Raw genomic sequence first — 13,208 nt, 5'->3', positions numbered from 1 at the left:
CAGATGGAAAAACCGAGGCTTGGAGAGTTTTTGAACGGCTGATCGCATCTTAATTTTCAGCATTGTTGCAGCTGCTCCTGGTCGCTTGACAAGGATGGGCACGGGGCTGCTCACAAGGTCCATCGAATAGCAAATAGGAAAAAATAAACTTCATTCACTGGGTTTTTGGAGCGGGGTGCCACTGAACACTGGCACGGAGAAACACAAGTCTCTCTCCGATAACCTCCGCTCGCTCCACTGATCGGGGCTTACTTTTAACAGCCGAAAGTGCGACGGTTGCAGAAGGAAATGCGATTTTGCCGGCTCCTAATGGGACTTGCTATGGGTCGGACAGAGCGGCATGAGCAAAGCCGGGGTAGAGCCGAGGTCTCTTGACACCCCCCTACCCCCACTATCCATTTCCTTTTCCTCTCAACACCCACATCACCGAGTGACATCGACTTTGATCCATGTCCTACTATGTAATCACAGGCAATCGCTTGCATGCTATATAATTATTAGGCACGCTTTAATGTGATTTTCCATTCATGACCGACCATGAAATGCGATACGCTGCTCAGCGTGACTAAGCCATGAAATGCATCCACTTTGTCCCGCCGTACATCGGCCCAAGGCATCGGGGAAATTAACAATCTAAACAAACTCCACCGAGGTTTCTAAGATGAATTATTTAAATAACAGAGGCCGTCGAGTGGATTCGGCTGTGGAGACGGCGCTCTGCAAAGCCAGGCAAAAACACAAACAAAGAGAAATTTGACCGACCTTCAGCTCCGTTGTCGCATAGTTTCTTGTCTCCTTTCCCAACGTTGCTGCTTAATAAGATTATTTATGTCTAAGTGGAAGCCCTCGCTCTCTTTTCCTTCATCCCAAAGGCTCAGCCATTGCATCAGGCCCCAAGAAAAAGGAGTTAAAGGATTAAAAAGGGGAAAGAAGTGACTGTCTACAGCAAGCCCTATGTTTGGCTTCCCCTGTTGAGTTTTGTCTTGCCGCGGCTCTCCCCTCAAGTCTAAAGGGCCAAAACTGTGTTAACAACTCGGCCTAGGACAGCACCGAGCTGCTCTTCAGCACTCGACAAGCGATAACCAAACTTAATAACCAGATGGTTCGTGAAGTGAAGTCACAATCGAGCGTCTGTGAGGTCACAATCGGTGCCAACAGAGCACGGGATCGCTCGATGCAACCAACGGAGGCTGAGTGCAATTGCACACATTTCTCTTTAGACATGGAGATCGGGGCCAGCACAAGAAGGGGAGATGGGGATTTCAGAGCAAGTCGCATGGGTGGGTGATTATGGCAGAAGCCAGGGATGCAGGGCGCCTTGGTTTTATGCCAGACTTCACTGTAGGCTTTAGGAGAACAGGTCCCTAATTTGTTATATACCCCCCTGATCCATTGAGGTCCCTTCTGACCCTAACATCTATGAATCTATGAACTCCTTCATCTGTACAACAGTGAGGTCTTTCCAGGAATAACAGGAGGCCTCAGCAAACTGCATAAATCTTGTAAGGTGGCACAGCGAGCTTCAGAAAGGAGAATATCCTTCCTCCTGGCTGCACGGTGCAAGCCAGCTGCATTGCAGTATGTTATAGCTATTTAATGCCTTTCACCCCAGAAGACCCCAAAAGGTATTGCACATTGTCACTGCATACACCTTGCGGGTATGAAACGCGACAGCCTCTGGGATGCAGGAAATTTTGAGCAAATCCCTCTCCCGGCCATATGCACATATCAGGCACCCAGAGGACCCACGTTCAAATCTGGTGTTAATGAGTACAACTCCTGTTTCGCCATGCATGTGCTCAATGGCACCCGCTCCAAAAGCCCAGTGAATGAAGTTTATTTCGGGGTCCATATTTGTGTGTATTAAATACCAGCTTTAAATCTGACCCGAATCTGGAAGACCCAAATGATATGGCAGAGAGTAAATCTCCATTCCTACATAGATACCCTGATGAGATTTGAACCTGGGGCTCCGTGGGTATCGAAGACCATTTCAGACCGGGGACCAAATCCTATACCATTTCATTAGGTGCCTGAGAGAGCTCCTAAGCCACCCAGGCGAGCCTCCTGAGCCATTCCTCTCTGGTCTTAGGTTATTTAATTGCTGCCAAATCTGCCAGTGAAGCAGAGGAAAGAGCTGGGAGAGTCTTCTCTTGTCCGCAGTTCCCAAGCAGGCCCTGCATGAGATGCACATTTTGCCAACTGCAAACCCCTCCCATACAGGCCCCCGCAGGGAAGCGTGTCCCGTTCAGATGCCTCCTCTGCGTGCATGTGTTTAACAACCAGAACAAAAGAGCAAACAACGTGAAATTATAACCCAGCTCATGCAAAAAGCTTCCTTTTGTTGCCGTTGGACAGATCTGGTGACCTAGCTAATCTGGGCGATTTCAGAGAAGTCAGGCCGTGGAGGACCGCCAGAGTTTGTGCAGCCAGTGCCTGCTGGAGAACTGGGCTACAGGAGCAACAATAAATCCCAGGGCTCAAAACTGTCCTAGGAGTTTCCTAAGGTAAATACATCAGATGACAGCATCGGGAAAGAAACGGGGAGGGCTTCTGCTCGGAGGAAGAAAGACCCTGCAGCAAGCAGCAGACGGACTAAGCCGCGGATCTACAACCTGTCACGCTGAGTCTGGTTTGACCCCTAGCAATCGCCTGATGCCACGTGTGGCCGCCTAGCAGTTCAATACACGTGTCCAAACAGTCACACGGGCTGTGCAGCCTGCGTCCCTCCGGGGAGCTTGTTTCCAAACCAGGCAGTTAACACGCGCCGGCGAAATGAAGCTCCCCACCTCTTGGCTAGGCTGTCCTAAGGCCGATGTCTTAAGGCTCCCCACAGCTCAAACACTGCCCTCGAGTCTCAGCAGCTCTTGCTTTGGGCACATGCTCGTGCCAGGCTGCCTGTCTGCATCCTACCGAGGCAAGGAGCCCTGCAAGGGAGACAGCTCTGCTCTTTTTTGGCTACTCTGAGATTCACCTTACCTAGAAGAACTTGGGATTTAAGGAACAGAGTCCCTTTCTTTGCCGATGCGCCGGACACGGACACATGGAGAGAGTCAAGGACGGAGAATTTGGCTACCACTTTGGGCCACTGCAGCACCAGGCTGCCAAACCACAAGTGCCCAAACCACGGAGAAGAGCCGTTTCTGTTTGCAGCATCAGTCGGGGCCGGCTCCAGCCGAAGCAACATCTTAAGACAAGGTGTTGCCTGAACAACCTAGAAGTTTTTTCTCCCTCTGGAGAGCTGAGAAGCCATATTCGAGCCCCGCCGCCCTGGTGATGTGTGGGAGATCTCCCTTGGTACCCAATCCAGAGGATGGGGACCACAGTAGATCCTTAGACCAAAGCAGCTCATGCTTTTTAGCTAGAGAAGTCTCCAATCCAAGCCCTGGTATGTTGGCCAAGACAGCTGCTGTCACTACCAGAAAGGAGAAGCTAGCTTTGGCCCATCCATTTGTAGCATCCTTAAACATAATCCTTCGTGTGGCCACTTCTATCCGAGACCAGGACAGGGCACTGATGACTTGTGCAAAATAATTGTACTCTGTGCTCCTGGCAACACCATTTCCCCCAGGGTTTCCACTTGCTGTGGGAATCCCGACTCTTGGGGTCACCGCTCTGCAGCAAGCTCCTCACAGCCAAGAGTCACAGCACAAATTAGTTTGCGATTAATGAGGCTGCAGAATCACTGTAGGTTTGTGCCGGGATAATGTACACATGATTATGCAGAGGACGAGACGTTGTCCCCATTTAACATATGTTCCAAAACATCCCGTCAGGTTTACAACTCGGTGAAGGAAGGAGCTTTTAAAAACACTTGCTACAGAAAGGCCTGAAGGGATCAAAAGGAGGAAAACCCAGCAGAAAAATTACCATACCGGGTCAGACCGGTGTGCAGTGATCCATCCCCCAGCAAGCATCGGCTTGGGGATGAGCTTACAGCCCTAACGGGCGGGCATCTCCTATGTAAATTGATCTCAATTAGTTCCTATCACTCAGGGACATGAAAACTATAATTAACATTGATTTCCAATAGGGCATTTTCCATTATAGGACTCAAACTGCTTTGCCAGGGGAACGAGTGTCATCGTCTCCGTTTCACAGACGAGGAAGCAGAGGCCCAGTGACCTGCCCACGCTCACCCCGCAGGCCGGGGCAAGGAGCTTGCTAGGCAATGGAGGCCAACCCCAAGGCCAAGGATGGTGGGATTGCCCACGAAGGTCTAGGGAAGCAAAGGCAAGCAAATTACAGCAGATACGATGCAGAAGAGCGGGGCTGGCAGAGAGGTGCAAAGAGAGGGGTGACTCGATTAGGAACATGACCCGTTCAGCGGGATGGCTATGAACGTGGCAGGGTGGCTTTTGCTGAGGCCAGAGCGAAGGAGGACGCGCTAGTCAGGATGCGAGATGAAGAGAACCTGGGCTGGATGCATGGAAAAGGGCATAGGCAGACAAGGTTCCTCGGGTGAATTTGATATCTTTTATTAGACCAACCCAAATGGCTGGAGAATAGTTATTAAGCAAGCTTTTGGGTTCAAAAAGGAAAAGGGCAAGTCTTTATTGGCAAGAATAATCCCCGCAGGGAAAAGGAAGACAAAAGGATGAGGCTTGGGGGCTGGAAATGAGAGGAAAAAAATCTCTGTCCACCACCTGGGTCGTATCAGCAGAGACACGTCATCACCGGAGTCCTTCTCTTCCCCTCCCTTCTTTCACATCCTTCTTCCTCGAGCCTTCGCTCCCTCCCGGTTTTTCATTTATAATCTAGGCAGGCATCCTTTCCTAGAGCGAGGACTTGACTAAGGGAAACAGCGGGCTTGTAAATCAGCCTGCGTGGATGTGGCTTTCTGACGGCTGGATCACAGAGACACACGGCTGAAATTTATGGTTTCCAAGGCGGTTTGAGAGAGAGAAATTTATGTTAGGAAAATGTGACTGTCATGTTAGTTTATCTCCCAGTTTTGTAATGGGAAACAGGCATTTCACAAAAAACACACGCAGGAAAAGAAAAGAAAAAAAGCCCAGCCTGAAATTGCTTATGGACTCCACCATATTTACCAGAAAACGTTCCATAAAGACTGGTATGAATAAAGCAATAAATCACTGTCCCTAGCAACCCTGTCCACTTCACAGAGAAGAAAGTGTCCAAACTCAGACAGAAAGCTAGCATCGTTCCTCCCCTCCTTCCATCTACTGCATTGCGCTCGTAGTAAAAACAAAAAAAAATAATAATTAAAAAAGGCTCTGGCTCATTGAAAGAAATGAACGGACCGCAAGCCCTTCTCCTGGATTGCAGCAGCTATCGCACGCTAATCCGTGCAGCAGAGCAAAACGCATTGCTTACTTCCGTCTCACTGAGGACACGTAACACGACAGCTTCGGGAGAGAGAATGCGAATGCACGGATTACCTGTTGCTGCTCATTTCATCACGCCAAAGCAGGAAGATATCCCGAGCCAATCGAACCAATCGCTGCGAGGACTCGACACAGGGAGGGGGAGCGGGAGAAGCACTTGCAGATTAAGCGATCACAGACAAATTTGCGTTCCTAAACGAGCGTGCTCTCCAGCTCTTGGCATTTTGTTTGGCGCTCTGAATTTACGGCAGGAAACAATATAGATTATGCTTTGTGTTCCTCGAGGCAATCGCAGGTTAGCTCTTGAGACTCTTTGCAAGGAAACCTGAAACTTGCATTAAGAGAGTTTCTATTTGATCTGGTACCAAAAGAGCTTAAATTTAAAGCTACCTCTGTTTCTGAAGCCCACACAGAGCCAGTTCAAAGTATTTCAACCATTTGCAAGCATTTTAGACATGAAGCTTTTCTATACTCACCCTGGAGGAAGTGGTGGCATTATTGATATATGTCCTGCACTACATTAAATGTGGCTGTGAAGTTATTTATGTGCTTTTCCTGACTTCTTTTGACACAGGAGTTGATTGCAGTGTTGTATGATTACGTCTGCATCTCTGAATCGTTCTCTCTCAGCTGGAAAGTCTCAAGTTCCAGGCTGGGATTCCCTTCTCCACCCCCTTCTCACGCACTTAACCCTCCTTCTGCTGGAAGTGCCTAGTAAACACCCACAAAATAAAAAATAAAACCCTTGGGTACAAAGCCTGACAAGAGAAAGGAAGTGGGAGGGCTGCATTTCAGGAGAGAGGAAAATCTTAGATGCCCTCTGCTTGTTAACGCTGCGCTACGAGAAAACTCCTTTGCATCGTGGGCTTTTAGAGACCGGAGTTCATGGAGAATTAGAGCCCTTTTTATTCACTCGGGTTTGCCTCGAATTTTATTTCTTAGGGTCTTTCTCAAAGCCTCCTCCATTCCCAGACTACCTGCTGACAAAGGCAGAGTTCACTAGTCAGATCGTTTTGCTTTATGCCACAAGCAGGGATCTGCACAGAAGTCTGCCACATCCCCGGTTGTGCCCCTGGTGCAGCTACTGCCCGCTCCCTGACACCACCAGCATTTCGACCCAAAGGTATCGCAGCACCAGGACTTCCCAAACCCAGGCTCCATGCATCAGCCCCTTTTACAGCTGCTGTTCAGAGCTGATGGAGAGACTTGTATGAAACAGAGGGGACTGAGTTTCTTCCTCCAGCCCCGTTGTGGGCTTTGAGGGATTGAAGCACACTGGATGTGTACTTAGACCTCATGCCACAGCCTTTGCTAAAGGCACTCAACCTCTTGGCCACCCCATTGAGAGGTGTCGTCATCCACGACGGGTCACAAACTTCATCATCCCCATTACTCGTGACCCCCATTCTCCAGGCCATCTTGGAGGAAAGACTGGGATATGGAGACTACGCTGCTCTGCATGGCATGCCAACCCTACAAAAGGAGAAGCATTAGTAGGGGCATGGTGGGGAGATGCAGCCTGCTGCTGCCAGCATCACAGCTCTGCAGGGACAGGTGTGGGAATCATTTAGCACATCAGCAGGGACAAATGCACCATGCAGAAGGAAGCCAGGCCTCCCTCCACATGGTGCCTGCGCAATCTGAACTAGTTGCCTATGCAGGTGCCACTGATGCAAGCACTGGCATGTGCTGCTGTCTACATGCCATATTTTGGGAGGTCCCCTGAGATCTTCGCAACCAGCTGGTAACATTTTCAAGAGATGGACCTAAAGGCAAAATCTCACAGCTTCTTTCATCTCTCCGTGCTAAGTCCTGGCTGCCAAGGCCATCACAAGGCACAAATGATCAGTCAAAGGCCATTTGCTAAAGCATGAGATTGGTGCCCAAGATTTCTGACCTGGGTCTGCACTGCCATCTGGGTCCTGCCATCTGGTCACCACTTAGCTGGTCTGCACTGTCATCTAGTCACCACTTATGGTGGTGAAGTCTCTGGGAAGTGGGAGAAACTGAGCTACAAAGTCAAAGGACCTTGAAGACATAAGAAAAGGTTCAGTTTAGCTGCGTCTGGAGCCTCCTTTATAGCAGGGCAGGGGATGAAAGGCGCCAAGTACCCCTCCCAGTCTGGCTGGTAAAGGCACTTTGCAGCTCACTGTCGGAGACACAAACCCAGTTACATCCAGGGGGAATACGGCCTCGCCGCTTCCACATTCCTAGAGCAGCAGATCAGCTGGGGCTGGGAAATACATCATCCCAGCTGGACTTTGTGCCTTTCCCCTCTGGAATCATCAGGATTGGTGTCAAAAAGCATTTCCTAGCATCAAAAAGTCAGAGGTATCAAGAGGCCTCCGCAGGATCCTGTCTGGTCAGGCTCGAGGTGCACGACCAAGTGGTGAGGTTTTCGGTACGCCCATTTCCTTTTCACTTGAACAAGAACGGGACCAGGCTTGAGTTTCAAATGAAAGGTTCTGCGAACGGTAGCTATCCTTCCTTTACCTGTGTTTTAAAGGATAACTAGAAACATCACGTAGGATATGAGCAGGCAGTGATCAAATTGCAAGGCACTGCTTCTTCTGTTTCTGGGGGAAAGAGCCCAGTTCCACTTTCTAAACCATCCTCTCCTTTCCCAGTCTGTTTGGTAAGTGCCACGTGTGGGATGCACATATGAGCATATTTTTCAGTAGGGAAATGCGCACCGGACGTGTTCCTGTCCAGGCCATTGGGCCGGAGCCGAGCAGCATCCTAGACTGAAATGCAAGAGGAGGACGCAGCGAGACTGGCGAGGTGGTTAATGAATCCAGCCCCGGGGCAAGGGATGGTGAGGGAGTTTAGGTTTCGCTGCGTTAAACTGGCTTTCACATGGCTGTGCTCTGAAACCAGGCCAACTGCTCAGCAACTTGAGCACAGTTTTCCTTTGAGATTTTGGCCTCATTTGAACCTGAAACGTGAAGGATGTGACCTGCTCGAGCTTCATAAGCTACGAAAAAACATTCCTGCTAAACACACGCACTACGCATGCTGAGCTGTACACATCTCCAGCCCGGAGCCCGCGAGCAGCCCTAGAGCTGTAGGGTCACGCAATGCCCAGGAGGGACTATTAGATCATCTAGTCCAGCTTCCCATACACCACAGGCCCTTGAAGCGTGCTCAGCTACCCAGTCGTATAGCTCGCATTTGATTACAGCACATGGTTGCCGAAGATCACTAGTCTTGGACTGAAGACGTCAAGAAATGGAGAACCCACCATGTCCCTCAGAAGCGTGTCCCCGTGCATAATTACCCTGCCCGTTTTAAACCTTTCTGATTTCTAATTTGCATCTCTCTGGCTGCTGGTTCTCGTTACGTCTTTCTCCCCTAAATTAAAGGCTCCTTACTACCCAGTATTTTCTCTGCAGGAAGGTCGTTATCCACTCTATTCAATCTTACCCTCTACTTACCCTGTGTCTGTGGATTTGATCCCTGTGCATTGATTAAAGCAGAAACGATTTCGAAGGCTCAGATCCAAACACCTCCAATGCCTGGGGCCAGGAAAACTGTTTGTCAGGTGCATCTCTGTGTAGAAAGAAAAAAGAGGCTCTTGTATTTAGGAGACATTATACATGGGCTCCAGGCAAAGACGGCTGAAGATGAGGTTAGCCACATCACTCTCCTGCGCGCTCTTAGGTATGGACACCAACACGTCTTACCTGTGCTACCCAGTGGGAGCCTCTGACCTTGATACACACTGGACCCAATCCCAGCGTTCGTACGAGCCAGGAGAACGACAAGGCAAGCGGAGAAAGCTGACATTATACATGAAAAAATGAACATACGCCAAATTTGATGAGAAAACTCACTCGCTTAGCTGGCTTTTAATCCAGGTTCTCCTCCCAATGAATATGGCATTATCAGGTAATGCATAATGCTAACGCATGATTAAAGGATCCCCTGATTAAAGGTATAAACCTACAATTCAGGCCGGCTAATGTTCTGCTTTAAATTCTGCCACCAGCTTCTTATCTAGCTTCAGGCAAGTTACTTTGTCGGTAAAACAGCAATTATTCCTAACCCCTGCATGGAGATCCCGAACTGATTAATATTCATAAAGTAAACCGAGATCGGAGTTGGTTAAAATTCCAGTGGAAAACGTTTTTTTTTTCAATGAATAAATGGTATTTTAATTTTTTTTTCCCTAGGAAATATTCCTTTTTTTCTAATTTATCTGATCTGGGATGAAAAACTGAAAGCTGGGGAAAGAACAGTTTATAGGTTTCCCTTGGAAAAACAAGAAAATGTCCAATAAATTATTTATTTAAAAAAAAAAAAAAAGGTTGATTCGAGGGATTTTTAGAGGGAAGAGTTTGTGAAAAGGCTCAACTCCTTTCTTTTACTATCGGAGAACCTCAGAGAGAAGTGCCAGAAAAGCTCAAATTATTATTGTATGGATTATTATTATTTTAACGGCACCCAGAGGCGTACTAGACACTTCCTAAAAGAGATCAGATCTCTCTCCCAAGGTGCTTGCAAACTCTGCGCAGGGCTATTACCAAGATTGCTACAGAATTAACTTCTACAAGAAGCACAGACATTAGTAAGAGAGACAAAATGAGTGCAGCCCTCCCACCCTCTTTCCCTCCCTCTTCTTCCTGCTACCTTCAAGGCTCTTGTTCCTAAAATAACCGTGGTATATTTTTGTCAAGATTGCGTTTCACAGCTGAATTGGGAAAGAGGACTTGGGATTCCAGTCTCCCAATGCAAACAGACCGTGAAACCACATACCTGGCCAGCACGACTGGGGTCAGAGCCCTGTTCAGCGGCAGACAGGGCAGGGGGGGATTGCAGTGCACGAAGAGCAAGGAGGGGAAGTAAAACCAAAAATGTTTCCTCCTCCAATTGCTTCACAGTCCCCATTTCTTGGCCGTCCCTCCCCCCTTCTCCGCTACGAAGACGTTGGGTTTGCCTCTCCCCATCCATGGTTGTGCCAGAGAACAGGAGCCCATCAGAGCAGAGGGCTTAGGTGCAGATAAGTTTGCAATCCAGAGCAATGAAATTGTTGTTGGACAACAGCGGTTATGCAAGACAGAGAGCAGGGAATTGCAAAACTGCAGAGGGGGGATGGCATGAAAGCGTCTCGCTCTTCAATTAAGGCTGTTTCAAGTCACCGGTGGTGTGGCCATCCATCGCACCTGAGCGGGATGTCGCGTGGGTGGGTTTGGAGGGAGCCGGGAGGAAGACCAACAGGCGACCCCGATTTCGGGTGCTATTTACAAACCCAGAGAGAAGCAGCCTGCTGGACCCAAAATTATTGACGGGACACCAGCAACCCGTGACGCCGTCACCCGAGGTGCCTGGATAGCTTCATCTTGCAGAAATGCGGGGGTCAGGAAGGAATCCAAAATCCAACCATTAAATTTTATATATTAATAAATTAGTAGTGGGCCCAATTTCCAAGAGCGACATTTACAGTGACTGTTAAATCAGCCAGGCAGCAAGCGAGAGTGAGCGAGGGCGAGAGACAGCGTTCTCCATGCACGGGGGAAAGTTGACAGCTGGTTTTGCTGTTAAATGCAGTTTGGCACCCAGCGGCCCAGGGCCTTATAACTTTTTTTTTTTTTAATTTAAAGTAGCTGACCTAACCTTGCTGGTAGGAGCCCAGCAGCGACAGCAGCTCTGCTTTTTTAATAGGATTCAAAAGAAATATTGCCGAGAAAGGGGAAGAGGAAGGAGCAGGGAGGAATACCTCACCAAGGAAAGCCGCTGCCGTTTTCCACTAGACTGGAAGCCACAAGCAGAGAGCCACCTCCACGCCAAAGCCAGGCTACAAAGCCGCCCCAAAGAGGCTTAGGAACGAGTTGAGAAAACATCCTTAATTTCATATTTCGTGGAGCCTGGGCAGGTGCTGGCCGGGCTCCCAGCTTCTCTCTGCTTCTCCAGAAAGCCTGCAATCAATTTCAGACAGAGTTCACAGTTTAAAATGACATTATTTTTAGATGTAGCTTCAGGAAAGGTATCTTCCCACCCCTTGGTTTGCAAGCCGCAAGAATGAAAAAAGCTTCTCTGATTTCCAGACACCTGCTCCAGCTCCAGCTCCCATGTTCGGGGGTACAGAGCTATCCGGGAAGCCAACTGCAGCGCGTCTAAAAGAGCAAAGAGAAAAACGATAAAAAAAAAAGAGCGTCAGCCTCAGAAGTCGGGGATCTAGGAAGGTGGAGCAGGGATATTTTATCAGAATTAAACATCACAAAAGTTCCCAGTGACAATGGGAAGGTGACGAGCAAGGACTTTCCTTTGCTCAACATGGTGGAGGGCTCCCGGGTTCAGTTTAGGATGCTCTAGTGTTGGTTGATCCATTTAACAAGCAAATGATTCAAAGATTTATTTTTTTTAATGGAGTGAAACATTTGAGGAAGAATCTTTCCTGGTAGATAATCTCACAGCTCTCCAGCCTGCTGGACTGGCATGTGGCTGGGCAGCTTGTTAAAACACTTTAAAACATGAATTGTTTACCTGGGAGCCCAGAGGAGAGGCTGATTTTTTTTCCAGGCTGTTGAAGTATCTGCAATGATGACCAAAGCCTTAATGGGAGTTTATAGATTTCGCCTGAAAGATCGAATTGCTGTAAACAATCCCTGAGGACGATCTGCCTGTGCCAATTGTCTTTTCTTAAGCTGGTTTTGCTTTTTTGTCCCCCTTTTCATGGAAAATAAACACGAGAAAACTTTCAAACCCAGAATCCATCTCGCTCAAAAAAACAACACAAAGCAGACGGATATTTGCTCTTGATTGAAATGTCCGCTGTTAAGCCGCAGCCAAGAGCAAATTTTGTTTTCATCCCTTTCTAGCCAAATGTAGCGCACTGTGGAAGAAGATGCTATTGAAAATCCCAGGGCACCTTTTAGAAGAATAGGGCCGTTAACCTTGAAGTCCTGGCCAAATTGTAAAACGGGTAATTACATTCCACCCACTTCAACTCTCCCTGCAATTTCTATTTGCTGTCGGATGTCCTCGACCCCTTCTCTCAACTCTTCTCCCCCGCTGTTGTGCAGCTAATTAGCTGGGTTTTGTAAGGTGCCCAATGATTCCAGTATCCACTGTCAAACTTTGTTTAGTTAAGAGATTGCTTCTCAGCTTGCACGGACACGTTAAAGCAGCAGCCTCCGTTAATCCAAAACCCCCACCGTATCTGAATGGCTTTGGTGTCCCTCAGCTCCTCCAAATAAACAAGGTTTGACTGCAAACTGCTTGTCCACTCCGTAGACCTTGCAAAGTGCTTTGGGCTCCATTGGGATGAAAGCGGCTCCATGAACGCGAGAGCATTATTGTTTCTGACACTAGGAAATAGCTTGCTTCTTGCAGCCATAGTCAGAGCTCCAAGTTGGAGTATTTACATAATTAAAAATTCAAGGAGAGGTTCGGCTTGCCAAAGAAATGTTTGTGTGAAGTCAGATTCCCCAGCAATTTTTTTGAACGCTAGTTACTACATTGTGTTTTCCAACTTGAAACTCAAAGCAGTTGTGCAAAGGGCATGGCCCCAGACGCAGCAACCTGGATGCAGAGGGGTGCGTTTCAGATGCTCCCTGATTGAAACAGGTTTTTATTACAGTTCTCGCAAGCATGCCCATGCTCGAGAGAAGCCATCAAGGCTGAGATGCCTAAAACAAAACCCTCTTTTCATGATGCAGCACACATCATTCTCCATGCCAGGGCTGCACCTCTCGCAGGATTTTTGCAGGAAAAAAATCCACGACGCTGCAATGAGCCAGAAAGAGATGAGGAGGAGGATGATTAGATAGCTTAAATTTGGGTCCCTGTTCCATCAAGCCTCAAATATACTTAGGGCCTGATGCATCCAAGTGCTAGGAATAAAAGGGGACACAACCCTGG

General features: G+C 48.3%; 1 protein-coding gene across 1 annotated transcript in view; it reads right to left on the bottom strand.

Annotated features, from left to right (window-relative positions):
- The window catches only part of ZNF469 (zinc finger protein 469), a 365,046-nt gene extending 352,816 nt beyond the window's left edge, over positions 1-12,230 (bottom strand). Inside the window, exons 1-4 of the mRNA XM_019491171.2 lie at positions 11,832-12,230; positions 11,397-11,461; positions 11,070-11,263; positions 5,403-8,897 (exon numbers count right to left, since the gene is read on the bottom strand). The gene's annotated coding sequence lies outside the window, so the exon portion shown is untranslated. The remainder of the gene's footprint in view (positions 1-5,402; positions 8,898-11,069; positions 11,264-11,396; positions 11,462-11,831) is intronic.
- Positions 12,231-13,208: the final 978 nt, after the last annotated feature.

This window comes from Alligator mississippiensis, chromosome 10 (genome assembly GCF_030867095.1).
Source record: "Alligator mississippiensis isolate rAllMis1 chromosome 10, rAllMis1, whole genome shotgun sequence".
Taxonomy (NCBI): Eukaryota; Metazoa; Chordata; order Crocodylia; family Alligatoridae; genus Alligator; species Alligator mississippiensis.
Note: the sequence above shows the minus strand (reverse complement) of the source record. Positions and strands in the feature narration are given on the sequence as shown.